Below are 9,766 nucleotides of genomic sequence, written 5' to 3'. Positions count from 1 at the left end.
GAGTTTGAGACTGGCCTGGGCAACATAGCAAGACTCTACATCTCCGAAAAGAAAAAAATAAATGACAGATTAATGGAAAGAAGGGAGGGAAAAAGCAAGGTAGGACAGATGGAAGGAAGGGAGGGAGGGAGGGAGGCAGGGATGGAGAGACGGAGGGAGGGAAGGAGGGAGGAAAAGAGCCCAGTTGTAATCATTCAAAAAATGCCAAAAAGAATAAGGAAGAAGTCAAAATGACCTGAATTTTTGCCCCAAAGGAGGACAAAATTCAAATAATAGCTACCTCTTTCTTTACTCCTCTATTTATCTGCATAGAGAGCCACCTACCCTCCAACTCACACTTGAATACAAATATGTTTTTACCAATGGAAAGCTAATGCCAGACGCCAACACATTTTTGACCACTCTGGTAAAAAATAGCTCCACGTCTTTTCTTGAGCACCAGATTCCATTACTTCTTCCTACCTTCCTGGAGGCCCAGTATACCGCCCAGGTAGGAGGTCACCAACACCAGAAATACTTCACAAGGCACAGGCTCCAATGGAAGGTAAAAGCTCTTACATAGGCAGAAAAGCATTGAAGGTTATTCCTGAGTTATTCAAGGGAGCAGCCTTCCCGGTCAGCTCAAAAACACTGTTGAGTGCTGGTCTAAGTGCCCTGAGTTATAATTACTTTTATTGACCGCTATGCAACCATATTCACTGACTCCATATGTTTCTTTTTATTATTATTATTATTATTATTATTATTATTATTATTATAATACTTTAAGTTTTAGGGTACATGTGCACAACATGCAGGTTTATTACATATGTATACATGTGCCAGGTTGGTGTGCTACACCCATTAACTCGTCATTTAGCATTAGGTATATCTCCTAATGCTATCCCTTCCCCCCTCCCCCCACCCCACAGCAGTCCCTGGTATGTGATGTTCCCCTTCCTGACTCCATATGTTTCTTCATGACGACATTGTTTTGTACTTTTTTCAGGATTAGAATATTAATTCTAATTAATACAGAAAGTTGTAAGTTGAATATTTACAACTTGCAATTTTTTTTACTGGATCCTAGGTTATTATATACTACATTTATATGGGGAAATTGTATGGTTTCTCCTACAAGACTGCTTTAAAATTAATATCAATTATTGTATTATATAAAAATGATTTACCTTTTTCCAAAAATATTTTCTTACTTGATAGTGATTCATCATTTCACACTAAGATCAGAAATAAGACAAGGATGTGTTCTGTTATCACTCCTGTTAAACAAAATCCATCGCAATAAAGCAAGAGTAAGAAATGGAGAACAGATTAGAAAAAAATAGCTCTGTGTTATCCAAAAAGACATATTTATCTTCCCAAAGAAACCCACCAAAATGCTCCTAGAATTAATAAATTACTTTACTGAGGTTGCAGAATTACAAAAGTCAACCATTTTTCTAGATAGTGGCAATGAACAACTGGATTTCAAAATTTAAAGACAGTATCATTGATAATAGCATCTCCTGCCCCATTGAAATACTTAAATTCTAACAAAACGTGCTCAGGAATTATATACTATAAACTGCAAAACACTGCTCAAATAAATCATGGAAGATCTAATTAAGTATAGAGATATAACATATTCTTGGATTGAAAGGTTCAATGTGGCAAATATACCAATTCTCCCCAGTACAGTCCTAACCAAAATTCCAGCAAGCATTGGGTAGATATCAACAAACTGATTCCAAAAAGCAAAACATACTAGAATAGCAAAATGATTCTGAAAGAGATTTTAAAAATGGAAGGATTTACACTACCCAATTTCAAGACTTTTATTTAAAAATTTTTTATTTTTTATTTTTTATTTTTATTTTTATTTTTTTGAGACAAAGTCTCACTCTATTGCCAGACTGGAGAGCAGTGGTGTGATCTTGGCTCACTGCAACCTCCACCTCCTGGGTTCAAGCAATTCTCCTGCCTCAGCCTCCTGAGTAGCTGGGACTACAGGCATGTGCCACCATGCCCAGCTAATTTTTGTATTTTTAGTAGGGATGGGGTTTCACCATGTTGGCCAGGATGGTCTCGATCTCTTGACCTCATGATCTGCCCACCTTGGTCTCCCAAAGTGCTGGGATTATTATAAAGATATAGGAATAAAGACAGTAGCAAAAGGATAGACACATAGATCAATGAAATAGAAGAGAAAGCCCCGAACTAGACCTACATAAATATAGTCAATTGATTTTTACACATTTTGTGTTGTTAACACTTGTAGTGATTGCCCTAGGTTTTATAATATACAATTTTAAATAACCTAAGTCCACCTTCAAATAAGAGTGTTGCCACACATGTAATGTAAGATCTTACAACAGTGTTTCCCAATTCTTTCTTCTCATCTTTTGCACTATCATTGTAACTCATCTTACTCTTACATACACCATAACCATATATATATGGTTATTATTACTTTAAACAGTCAAGTTACTTGTTATAGCAAGAAAAGATGATAAAGTATATTTTACAGCAAGAAATATGATAAAGCATATTTCCCTTCATTTATGTCCTGTATGCAGATCTAAGTTCCAAACAAATTCTTTGTTTGAAGAACTTCCTTTAATATTTCCAGTAAAGTAGGAAATATTACTGAAGTTCCTCAGTTTATGTTGGTACACAAAAGTATTTATTTATTTTTCACATTTGAAAGATATTTCTCCTGGATGTAGAAATCTGTTTTGACAGTTTTTTTCTTTCAACACTTTAAAAATCTCACTCCATTGTCTCTGCCTTGCATGGTTTCTGTTGAGACGTCTGCTGTAATTCTTGTCCTTATTCCTCCATAGTTACAGTAGTCCCCCCTTATCGTTGGTTCCACTTTCTGCTATGTCAGTTCCCCACGATAAAGCACAATAAGTTTTGTTGAGCTAACTTAGCTGTTTTAAAGAACACCCTTCATTTTGAGATGGTGCACGTCCTTTTCTCCTCCTCTCCCCCCTCCTTTCTTCTTCTCACATCCTTTTAAAAATTAAATTGGGATGATATAAAATGTTAGAATTTATTTGTTATTTTGTTTTGTTTTTTCATATCCTTACTTGAGAAAATAACATTTGACAACCTAAAAAATATATATATATTTGGGGAAAGAAATCACATTTACATAAATTTTATTATAGTATATTGTTATAATTGTTCTATTTTATTATTAGTTATTGTTATTAACCTCTTACTGTGCATAATTTATAAATTAAGCTTTACTGTAGAAATGCATGCATAGGAAAAAATCATAATACATATACTATATATGGGGTTTGGTGCTAGCTACAGGTTCAGAGATCCACTGAGGGTCTTTGAATGTATCCCTCACAGAAAAAGGGGGACTACATTAATGTGTGTTTTCCTCTGGTTCCATTCAAGAGTTTTATTTTGTTTTTGGTTTTAAGCAGTTTAAATATGCCTATGTGTGTTGTTTGGTTTTGTTCTTGCATTATCTTATTTAGTGTTCTCTGAGATTCCTGGATCTGTAGTTTGGTATCTGCCACTAACTTGGAACAACTCTCAGCCATTATTTCTTCAAATATTTATTCTGCCTCATTCTTTTTTACTTTCCATCTGGTATTCCCAATAGGAACATGTGAGAAAGTTGTAATTGTCCCACGACTTTTCGATGCTTTTTTTGTTGTTGTTACTGTGTTATTTCCTAACTTTTTCCTTTTGGCATTTTAGTTAGGGTAATTTCTATTGACCTATCTTAAAGTTGACTGATCTTTGCTTTGGCCATGTCGAAAGCATTCTTTACTTCTGTTATTGTGTTTGGTTTTTAATGATATATCACAGTTGGACATATTTTGGGGGTACATATGATATTTTGATATATGTATATGATGCATAATGATCAAATTAGCACAATTGGGATATTCGTCACTTCAAACATTTATCTTTTCTTTGTGTGGGGAACATTACAATTCTTCTCTTCTAGCTACTTTGAAATGCATAATATATTATTATTAACTGCAGTGTCCCTACTGTACTATCAAATACTAGAATGTATTCCTTCTATCTAACTGTATCTTTGTACCCATTAATCACTCTCTCTTCATCCATTTCTAGTGCTGTCATTAATGCTCTCTTACAGCTTTCATCTCTCCACTGAAATTACCTGTCTGATCTTGTATATTGTCTATCTTTTTAACAGAGACTTTAACATATTAATTATAGTTCTATTAAATTCCCCATCCATTAATCCTATTATCTGTGTCATACCTGAGCTTCGTTCTGATGATAGTTTATCTTGTCACAGTGTATTTTTATTGCCATTTGATAAGGCTTATAAATTGTTGGAAGCTAGACATATTATATATGACAGCAAATACTGAGATAAGCACTTTTTAGAGATGAGCATGCATTTGCTTAAATTAGGCTCTAGTATGAGGGTTCGTGTTAACCTAGTCAGGAGCTGAGCTGTGTTTGAAGTTCATTGTTGCTATAGTTACCAGACTTGGAGTTTATTGTTGATAATGGACACCAGAGACTCCAAGTCCTTCCAGTGATACTTTATTTTTGTCTCTCTGATTGGCTTTGGGTATTTGCTTTGTACTGCTCACCAGAAATAATTTGCCTCTTACAGCTGTCCAGGCAAACTTCCCTATTATATTTTTACATGAGCTGGTTAGCATGCTGGTCATGTCGTGTTGGGGAGGAGAACAGCCTCTGACTCAGCATCAGACTTGAGCAGCTACTGGGAACCTAGTTTCAGGGGGGTGGCCTTCACAAGAGTTTCTGTCCTTCCTCCAAAAGTAGAACCTCTTTTGCTCCTGTCCCCACTCCTCAGCTGCAGTTGGTATCTGCCAGCATCCTCAGGCTATGGTTTTAACACCCTGTCCCCTGCAGAATGTGGCTTTTATTTTTTAGCTTAAGGGCAATAAAGAGATGTGTCTGGGCAGAGGTTTGGTGATTGTCTCTATCCTGCCCCCACCCAAGCTGCAATGAGATTCCACCACAGACTTGGCTACAAGCCTCGATAACCTTTCCCTGCAGACTAAACCTTTTGTTATATAGGAGAGATGGGAGACGGGCCTGTCTGAATTTCACATTGGCCACTGCTGTTTTCATCCCCTAACAACAAGCACCAGAGTTGGAAAGGCGACAGGGAGCTTTCCCTGAATCCTACCCCATCCTCCCTGTGAGTTATTGGAGAAAAGGCCTACACAGGGTAAAAACCTTCTGTATCTGCCTATATCTGCTGCCCTCAAGGGCTTTACCCTCTTCCTCTAGCCCACACTCAGGTTTTAGCAGTTTATTAAAAATTTCTGTTATTCTTAATCCATTGCTCCTTCTATAACAGAATACCTGAGACTGGGTAATTTATAAAGAACAGAAATGTATCTCTCACAGTTCTGGAGGCTGGAAGTCTAAGATCAAAGTACCTGCAGGTTGGGTGTCTCGTGAGGGCCATCTCTGCTTCCAAGATGACCCCTGTTGCTGCATCCTCTGGAGGAGACAACACTGTCCTCACATGGCAGAAGAAACAGAGGGCAAGAGAGCCTTACTAGTTTCCTTGAGGCTTTTCTTAAAGGCACTAATGACCTCCTAACGGCGCCACCTCCTAATGGATCACATTGGTCATGAAGTTTTAATGTATGAATTTTAAGGGGACACATTCTGACCACAACATAGTTTAGTCTCCTAATCTGTTTATATGGCATCCATGGTTGTGTGCCCCAGGCACACACAGGCTTGGGTCCTATTTCACTCCGTAGGCCCCTTTATCTCTCCAGAATTCAATTTAGTTGCCCGCTCTGTCATCTCTGATGTTTTTAAGAAAAGTTAATTTTCCATTTTCCTAGCTTTTTCTTCTTGTAGGATTGAAGTGACTTTTTTTTCAAGCTGTCTACATCTCCAGACAAAAACCAGAAGCCAGGTCAATTGATTTTTGACAAGGTGCAAAGGTAATTTAATGGAGAAAGGATAGGTTTTTCAATAAACAGGACTGGGACCAGTGGGGATCTATATGCAAAATGTGAACCTTGATACATACCTCACAACTTTAAAGAAATGAACTCAAAATAGATTGTAGACCTAAATATAAAATGGTAAGAAAATAAAACTTCTCATAGGAAAACACAGGCAAAAAAAAAATGTATGTCCTTTGTTTTGGCAGTGAGCGTTTAGGTAGGACACTAAAGCATGATTCGTAAAGAAAAAATTACAAATTAGACTTTATTAAAATTAAATACGTTGCTCTACAAAGATATGCAGATGACAAAATAGGCATATGAATATGTGCTCAACATCACAGGTATTAGGAAAAAGCAATCTGAAACCATGAGATACTATTATATACATATTAGAATCACTAAAATAAAGAAAACTGATGATACTGAGCACTAAGGAGGATGCAGAGCTACAGGAACTCCCATTCATTGCTGGGAGAATGAACAATTATACAGCCACACTGGAAGTTTGACAGTTTAACTTTTTCAGCATACTCTTGCCATACAACCCAGCAATGCCACCCTTAGGTATTTACTTCATTTACTAAAGTGAATCAAAAATGTATATCCGTACTACCACTTGCACTCAAATGTTTATAGTAGGTTTATTCATAATCACCAAAAACTGAAAACAACCCAGATGTCATTCAATGGATTAATGGATAAACAAACTCTAGTACATCTACTCAGTAATAAAGGAACAATTGATACACAATTGTCTAGCAAGTATATGAAGTGAAAAAACCTTGAATGCATTTTGCTAAGTCAAAGAAGCCAGATCCAAAAGGCTACCTATTGTGTGATTACATTTATATGATATTCTGGAAAAGACAGAGCTATAGATATGAAAAAAAAATTTAAAAAAAAACAGATCAGTGGATGGGGGAGGGAGGATTGACTACAAATGGCCACACAAGGAAATTTTCAGGAAGATTAAACTATTAACATTAGCAGAAGCTGGGTCATGGGTATACAGAACTCTCTGAACTACCTTTGCGATTCTTTGGTAAATCTAAAATTGATTTTTTAAAACAAGTTTGAAAGCAAACAGTAAGTCTTAGCTCTGTAACTGATGAGAAATAAAATAGAAGAATTTTTTTTTCACATAACAGACTGAATTGTAGAATGAGAAACTCAAAAGATAGCTAGCTTAACTAACTTATACCTTAAAATTTACAGAGCATTAAAGCATTAATTGCCAGTTTTTAAGAACTCATCGTGATTCATGATCTATTTAAATAACAGGAAGAAATAAGGAATAAAGTATCTATCTTTTGAAAAATGAAATAAAAGTAAACATAGGAACATGGATATTTATTCTAGAACCAGAAAATTGTTTCGTATGAAAAGAGTAATACTCTTCACTAATTCTTATATCAGTTTACTTCAAAAGTGTACAAATCTAGAGAACTTAAAATAGTCTGATTTTTTTCTTGTAGATTAAGGGAATAAAATAATCAAGTGCTCTGAAAATAAAAATTTGGGATGTGTTGTAACTTGCGTATGTTGACAAATATGTTACATTATTTCTGTAATCAATGTGTCCCATTCAACCAGGCTAGGAAACAATGAGGTTAAAGCTATTTTAAAATTCAAATGAAATGACTCATTCTTTGCAGCCTGTTGGCCCCATTTCTTGTTGAAAGAAGGTTTTTCTTGCCTCTCTGGGATCCTTCTGGGTGTGATATTAGGTTGGTGAAAACATATTTGCGGGTTTTGCATTGTTGAAATTTGCCATTTGATATTAGGATACATTCTTAAATAAGTGTGGTTATGTTATAAGTCATTTTAATGGGCATTTCTCTATTTTTTTTTTGCCAATGACTTATTAATTGCTGTTTATTTTATATTTATTTTAGACTATGGAAATGATGTTAGGCAAAAAGCAAACTCGAGCAATTTTCTTATTCGAGTTTGAAATGGGTCATAAAGCAGTGGAGACAACTCATAGGATCAACGACGCATTTGGTCTAGCAACTGCTAACAAACGTACAGTGGAGTGGTGGTTTAAGAGGTTTTGCAAAGGAGACAAGAGCCTTGAAGATGAAGAGCTAGTGGCCAGCCATTGGAAGTTGAAAAGGACCAATTGAGAGTAATCATTGAAGCTGATCCTCTTACAATTACACGAGAAGTTGCTGAAGCAATCAACGTCAACCATTCTATGGTCATTTGGCATTTGAAGCAAATTGGAAAGGTGAAAAAGCTTGACAAGTGGATGCCTCATGAGCTGAGCAAAAATTTAAAAATTGGCATTTTGAAGTGTCATCTTCTCTTATGCTACACAGCGACACGAACCATTTCTTGATTGGATTGTGACATGTGAAAAAATGTGGCTTTAACACAACTGGCGAAGACCACCTCAGTAGTTGGACTGAGAAGAGGCTCCAAAGCACTTCCCAAAGCCAAACTTGCAGGAAAAATAGGTCATGCTCCCTGTTTGGTGGTCTGCTGCCTGTCTGATCCACTACAACTTTCTGAATCCTGGTAAAACCATTACATCTGAGAAGTATGCTCAGCAAATCAATGAGATGCACCAAAAATTGCAACGCCTACAGTAGGCATTGGTCAACAGAGAGGGCCCAGTTCTTTTCCATGACAACACCTGACCATACATCACACAACCAATGCTTCAAAACTTGAATGAATTGGGCTACAAAGTTTTGCCTCATCCACCATATCACCTGACCTCTCGCCAACCAACCACCACTTCTTCAAGCATCTCAACAACTTTTTGCAGGGAAAATGCTTCCACAACCAGCAGGATGCAGAAAATGCTTTCCAAGAGTTGGTCAAATCCCAAAGCATAGATTTTTATGCTACAGGAATAAACAAACATACTTCTCTTTGGCAAAAATGTGTTGACTGTAATGGTTCCTATTTTGATTAATAAAGATGTGTTTGAGCCTAGTTATAATGATTTAAAATTCACAGTCCAAAAGTACAATTACTTTTGCACCAACCTAATACCTCTCAGTCCTGCAGCCTTTGTCCATCCTAGGTCCTAGGACCTTTAAAAGAGGAAACTAGACACCTGTGCCACCTGCCCAGGAGTTGACTGATTTTCAGCTCTGGTTGCTGTCACTGTCAACTAGTGCCCTTCTTGAAACAGGTAATACAACCACTCTGGTGCCATTCTTGTTCCCTGGTTAACAGTCTAAGTCAGTGGTTCTCCACAAGCAGCCCCCTGGCCAGCAGCATCACCACCTGCAAGCTTCTTCCAAATACAATTTCCTGAGCCCCATTCCAAGACCTACTGAGTCAGAAACTACCTGGTAGAGCCCAGTCACCTGTTTCATCAAGGCCCCCAGGTAATTCTGATGCACACCATGCTACAGTCGAAGAACCACTGAACTCTGGTGACCTGGACACAGGCACATACAAAACATTAAGGACCCAAAGGTCAGGCCTGAAACAAACGCCTTCAGGGGCCAGGGCTTCCCCCGCACTGCTGGTCTGCCACTGCACTCTCTGGCTATGGAAATAAAAGAGAAAACTGGTCTCTCCTTCAAAATCAAGTTTAACTATGGTAGCTGCACATCATGGTAGGCTTGCTCTTGCCATATGGTTCTTTTGTTACACACACACACACACACACACACACACACACACACACACACGGAGTAACTTCCCCCAAAAAATGCCATTAAGATCAAGGGATCCAGAGGGTTTGTTGTTTTATTTGAGACAAGGTCTCAATCTGTCACCCACGCTGGAGTGCAGTGGTGTAATCACAGCTCACTATAGCCTCCACCTCCTGGGCTCAGGTGATCCTCCGACCTCAGCCTCCCAAGTAGCTG

At 37.4% G+C, this 9,766-nt stretch overlaps 1 long non-coding RNA gene across 1 annotated transcript in view; it reads right to left on the bottom strand.

Moving 5' to 3' along the window:
- Positions 1–1,332: 1,332 nt before the first annotated feature.
- The window catches only part of LOC130540835 (uncharacterized), a 31,524-nt gene continuing 23,090 nt past the window's right edge, over positions 1,333–9,766 (bottom strand). The window contains exons 3-4 of the long non-coding RNA XR_008954834.1: positions 6,715–6,805; positions 1,333–2,994 (exon numbers count right to left, since the gene is read on the bottom strand). This is a non-coding gene — a long non-coding RNA (uncharacterized LOC130540835). The remainder of the gene's footprint in view (positions 2,995–6,714; positions 6,806–9,766) is intronic.

This window comes from Pan paniscus, chromosome 16, assembly GCF_029289425.2.
Source record: "Pan paniscus chromosome 16, NHGRI_mPanPan1-v2.0_pri, whole genome shotgun sequence".
In the NCBI taxonomy this organism is placed as follows: domain Eukaryota; kingdom Metazoa; phylum Chordata; class Mammalia; order Primates; family Hominidae; genus Pan; species Pan paniscus.
The sequence above is the reverse complement of the archived record's forward strand: the minus strand, read 5'-3'. Positions and strand labels throughout refer to the sequence as shown.